This window comes from Balaenoptera physalus (assembly GCF_965194825.1).
Source record: "Balaenoptera physalus genome assembly, chromosome: 6".
Lineage (NCBI taxonomy): Eukaryota > Metazoa > Chordata > Mammalia > Artiodactyla > Balaenopteridae > Balaenoptera > Balaenoptera physalus.
In genome coordinates this window covers 1,138,243-1,144,141 of record NC_138885.1, presented here as the reverse complement: position 1 = coordinate 1,144,141, position 5,899 = coordinate 1,138,243, and positions in this window count along the sequence as shown.

The following is a 5,899-nucleotide window of genomic DNA, read 5'->3' as shown; positions in this document are numbered from 1 at the left end:
TCGCCGTCTCCCAAGTCCAGGGAGCAGTGTGCAGCCGAAGGCTGAGCCTCTGCTGGTCCAGGCGGCGGCAGGCTTGCTGTCCTCTGCGTGGCCTCCCCCGCCAGCCGGTGACCAGCCTCCGTCCCCAGCTCCTTCTCTCGAGCCTGCAGAGGCAGTGAAGGAGTCCACAGTGGCAGCTTTTGGGTGTGAGGCTCCAATGAGGTGTGCTCGGATGCCCGTGGAAGGCTCCCTATATGCCAGGGTGTGACATTGCACGTTAGTGGCTATTAAGACCACAGGAGAGGACTTCCCTGGTGGCGCGGTGGTTGAGAATCCGCCTGCCAGTGCAGGGGACACGTGTTCGAGCCCTGGTCCGGGAAGATCCCACATACCACGGAGTAACTAAGCCCGCGAGCCACAACTACTGAGCCCGCGTGCCACAACTACTGAAGCCTGCGTGCCTAGAGCCCATGCTCTGCAACAAGAAAAGCCACGGCAATGAGAAGCCTGCACACTGCAACGAAGACCAAACACTGCCCAAAATAAATGAATTTAAAAAAAGAAAGCCCACAGGAGTGAGAGTGCAGTGTGGGGAGTGTGGCGTGGGGGGCCCCCTGCACCCGCATTGAAAGGCCAACAGAAAAGAAAGACACATGCCCACCTGCCCACCTCCGCCTAAGACACCGCATGTACCAAAGGCCACCATCAAAGACTCCCAATAACAGAGCGAAAGCTGCCCCTTCCCAGGGGCCTCCGAGGCCCCGTGATCCCACCGCCCCCCAGCCCCTACCTGGAGCACACGACCTTCACGCTGTCCTTGACCTGGAGGAGCACGTCCACTTGCTGCTGTCTCCATTCTGAGCGTCTTCCCAGGCAGCCAGGCGGCTCCTCCCTCACGTCTCAGCATCTCTGGCTTTGGCTGTGTTCTGAGAGAGGCCATTCCTGACTACGTTATTGAAAATATCACCTCCGTGTTAACTCTCTGTCCCCTTGTCCCATTCCCCGCCCTATTACCTGAAGTCGCATTAGCTAACCGCGTGTTTGTTCGTTTGCCACCTGTCTCCCCCACGCAGACGTGGCCCCTGTGAGGGCAGGCCCTGCTGTATCTTCAGTGTTTGGGGGCGTAGTGAAGCCTCAAAACACTGTGGAGGGCACGAGTGAAGGAATGGGTGGGTGGGAGAATGGGCCAGTGGGAGCATCTGTGTGTACGCCCGGGCTGGACCCAAGAAAGGGAGTGTCACACCACAAAATACACTGCAGATGGATCAAGCCTGTAAAAGGGAAAAACAAAGCTATAAAATCACTGGATGAAAAGAGAGGAGAATATTTTCAAGATCTTGGAAGATCCTCCCAAGCAAGACAAAATCCAGAAGCTAGAGAAGCAAAGCCCGACAGATTTGACGCCATAAAAATAAAAAGCTGACGCGTGGCAAAATTACACGAGAAACAAAGTTAAAGGACATTTGACTGTGAGAAAATATTTAAAACATGTACAACGGACAACCGATTAATGGTGTGACATCTAAAGAGATTCCGTGAGCCCATAAGTAAGACACATACAGCCCAGTAGAGAAGACTGGGCAAAGGAGAGAAAGGGGTAACTCAGAGACTAAGAAACACTCCTGGCCGGTGAACAGTTGACTAGGTCCCTAACCTCAGCAGTCACGGGAAAAACCCACGGCTGGGGGGCAGAGCTGAAAGGAGGGTCAGGGATGCACCTGTGCCACAGACACGGGACGGGCGTAGTGCCTCGTTCAGCGGGAAGGTGAGCTGGGCAGGCTTAGCCACATTTAAAATGCACGCACTTTGTGACCCAGAAATCCCACTTTTAGGAACATATCCTTGCCAAACGCCGAAGGTGTCCCATGCCTCGTGGTCTGTACTAGGGCAAGAAGAAAGCAGAGCCACCTGTGTGTCCTGCGGCAGGAAGGTGGCTGCACGACAAAGAACTATACAGCCAATAACAAGACTCTGCTCTGGCCCTGAGAAAAGTTCTCAGCTTAGTAAGTGAAAATAAAAGCAAGATGCAGAACTACAGTATTGGCAGGACCCCCTTTGCATCTTTTTTCCCCCTTTGCAGCGTTTCAAGTCCTGCACGTGCATTCACACAGATGTACACACACACCTGTGCAGAGAACCGTCAACAGCAGGGAGCTCTGGGGGAGGTGGTTTGAGGACTGACTTTTCATCTTTCCTGTTTGTTTCTTTATCATAGAATTTTAGCAACTAAAATATACCACTATTGTAATATCCCAGTAAGGAAAGAATAACTCATCGAGGAAGGATGCGGCTGGGGTGTGTGATGCTGGTAGGTCAAGATGGGAGGCCCGAGGATGGTGGGCCGGCTGGAGCCCTTGGGTGACTGCAGGGCACCTTCAGGGCAGGTTTGCTCTCTGTGGAAATCAAGCAGCAGACGCCGCAGAGGCCTCCCTGGACTCCCGGGCGGTGGACTCCTATAGCCCCACTTTTCTTTTGTCTGGAGAGACATGAAATCCAGATCTCCAGGGTGAGAGTCACAGAGGCAGAGCTGACCCCAGCAGAGAAGCAGGGACCCCTCTCCCGGCACAATCGGGGGCAGGGGTACCCTAGCAACAAGATGTGGCAGGACGCCAGCTCCGGCGTCACCCTTTCAGCTCAGCGATCGTGGGGTGGGGGGGTGTTCAGCAGTCCCTGTGCAGTCTCCTCCTACCTCCGATGATTTTGGGCTCCCCTTCCTAGGAGGCCCGGACCCCCCCTTCTCATAGATGCATCCACAGTACCTGGTCCATACCCAGGGCGGCCGGAAGCTCAGTTCTGGACGCGCCGATGTAGAGACGGGTACCAGACCTCGGGGCAGATGTCCAGCTCACAGGGGTGTGTGTGTGTCTATGTTCGGGGGAAGAAGCCCAGCTGGAAGCAGACCTTGGATGGGACTAGAGTCATGAGCTGGTGAAGACACCCGGCGGGGTGGGGGGGGGCGTGTAGAGAAGAGCGGTGGGCCCGGGACGGAGCCCTGAGACTCCTACATGTACAAGACTGATAATACTAAGGATCGTAGTAATCACTGCTGTGTTGAGCCCAAAGGGCCGGGCCCCAGTGGGGGCAGGGGCTCACCCAAGGCTGTCCAGATAGCACCTAGATCTGCCTGGTTCCAAAGCCTGCCATCTGCCCCCTTGTCACTCTACTCTGTGTTTCTGTGTCAGACCTGATATCTCATCTCTGTTTTACTGCCCTTCCCCGCAACAGCTAATGTGACTGAAAACAGCAAAGCTGTTTTGTCTTTATTTCTGCCTCTGACCTTGGTCCTTGAGCTCAGGGAGCTGATCAGCTGGAGATTCGAAAGGTTGGGAAGAACTGGAAACAACTGCAGAGGCCAGAGGCCGGGGAGACCCAGCGGCGGCAGTGGGCAGATGCGCCGGTGGCCGAGGCTGACCGGGCAACGGGGCCGGGGCGGTCGTGCCCACTCGCACCGCCGAGGAGGACGAGCACGAGGGTACAGGAGAAGGAGGCCATGCCCGGGGCCAGCGGGAACTCAGTGGCCGCTGCGCATGGACCGTCCTCTTCCCTCATGTACCCTCCCAGCCCCACAAGGTGGGCTCGTGGCTGTCCTGCATCTGCTGAGGGGTTATGGACATGGGCTGCCAGGAGTTGGGCCAGGCCTGTCTGGTGTCCCCTGTCAACCTCTGACCACCAGATGCGTAGAGGCTCTCATATTTGCTAAGCATCAACACTCACGTCTTCTTTCTACACATTTTCCCTGAGGCCTCACAACGACCCTATGAGTTGGGTATTGTGGGCCCCGTTTCACACCAGGAGACAGAGGCCCAGGAAGGTCAACAAAGGGCACCCAGCCAGCAGGACGCAGCGCTCGCATTCCGACCCCAGTGGCCACCCAGGGTCTTGACACAGCCCAGCCAGCCCGCCTGGGGAAGAGCCCAAGGACCGGTCACTGCCAGGCTGGTCTCTCCTCAAGACGGCACCCACCCTCCTTCCTTGTCTCGCCGTGTTTGATGGACTCTACGATGACCCTTTCTACATTTTGGCATCTTCGCAATCTGGGGGCATTGTACAGTCCTCGTCAGGCCAGGCTGCTGTTGTGACTCAGTTGCCTTTTCCCGGCACCCACATCAGAACTTGCAGGACGGGCATCAGTGGCTCAAGAGAAAACGCTGGAGCCAGTAGCAGAGCATTCTTGAGAAAAGGTGCTGAGCCGCTGTGCTTTGGACGGTGCAGAGGGCAGGACCAGGTGGAAAATCCCAGCTCCGACAGCGCTTGGGTCCTAAGAGACTCTGAGGAGTCGGACTCCGAATGCCAAGCGATTCTGGGTCTGCTTGACCTGGGGTGTCCCCATTTACGTCTCATGGGGGGCTGCACATGCTCATGCCCCCCCAGTCCTCCTGCGGGCTGGTGGTCCTGGGAGACACACCCCAGAAGCCACATGGCCCATGTACAGCATCCCTCCCAGGGGCTCCTGTCTCATCCCAAAAGAGGGCAGGAAAGAGTGGGTGCTCACAGGTGGCAAAGAGGGGGAGTCAGAAGGTTGGTCTGATCGTCTGTAGGGCTGACAATCGTCACCACCTGACTCTGAGCCAAAGCAGAGAGGAGAGTGAAGCCTGGGAGCCGGATCCTGCGCCCTCTGGCGAACGGGTACCCACAGCCCTTCATGGGTGTGGCTCGTGGCTCTGTTGCTAGGGCCCCGTCCTGAGCCCAGCCCAGGGCAGGCATCTAATTGGTGTTCGCTGAATGGATGGCAGTTGCACATGGCTTTGGGGTCTCTACGACGCGGGTTCAAATTATGCATCAGCCACTGCTCTGAGCCTCAGTTTTCTCATCTGTAAAATGGGGATATGATGTCTTCATGGTAGAGTTATTGGGAAGGTGAATTAAATGACGTTCATAAAGTACTGGGCTTCGTGGCCGGCAGGGATAGGTGGGAATATTTCTGAAGAGACCTGTTTTCACGATTTATCACAGCACAAGGGTGGGACGAAGAAGTGGGCCAAGTGTGAACTTTAAGTCCTGTCTTGGAAGGAAATTTCCAGAAGCTCCACGCAGCACTTGTGCTAACCTCCCACTGGCCAATCGCACGGCCACACCCAGGTGCCAGGGCGTCTGGGGGAACGTAGTGTATTCTGGGTGGTTCTGTGCCCAGTGAAACCCAGGCTTGTGTTACTGGGAAAGGTGGGAGAATGGACATGGGGGGGGGGTCCCCACACGCAACCTCAGCCACGGGGCCTCACGTCCTCACCTCACCTGTGTATTGCGAGGCATGAAATACTGGCTTGGTGGCTTGGAGAAGACACTGCAGCCCAGAGAGGCTCCACGCATGTGTGCGAAGCCTCAGCCCGGGGGGGGCTGAGCATCCACCGCCCTCTCGCATTTGCCCCACACCTGCCCCTGCTTCGAGACTCCCCCCGGGTCTCAGAGAAGTCCAGTTGCCCGACACACCCTTCACCTTCAAGATTTCTTGCCACTGGATGGACCTGGCAGTTTTCCCTCTTATTCAGGATGGGAGCAGGGTGTGATTTGGCCCCCGAGACAGTGGCTGAGAGCACCTAGGGGACACCGACGTCAGTGGAACTCCAGGCCTGGGGGGACAGCATCTCTGGAGCAAGGAGGAGGTGGGCTCAGGAAGGGATCCCCCAGGGGCGGAAGAGCCGCTCCAGAGACAGAGAGACCCCCACAGAACAGAACAGCTTGATCTCACCCATCAGCAGGTTACTTATCAGCTGCACCGCCCACAGCATCACCCTGAGCCTGAATGCGGAAGCGGCTCTGCTCACAAGTGAAGACGCATCTGGGGTTGATAACGCCGCAGCCCGGGGTATTCTGGTTCTCCCTTATTTGAAGGGAAGATCTTGCTGCCACCCAGCCCCACCTCACCCTCCAGACTGGAAACTATGTGACCCCCACGACAGGGTTTCGGTTAGACACCTCTGGC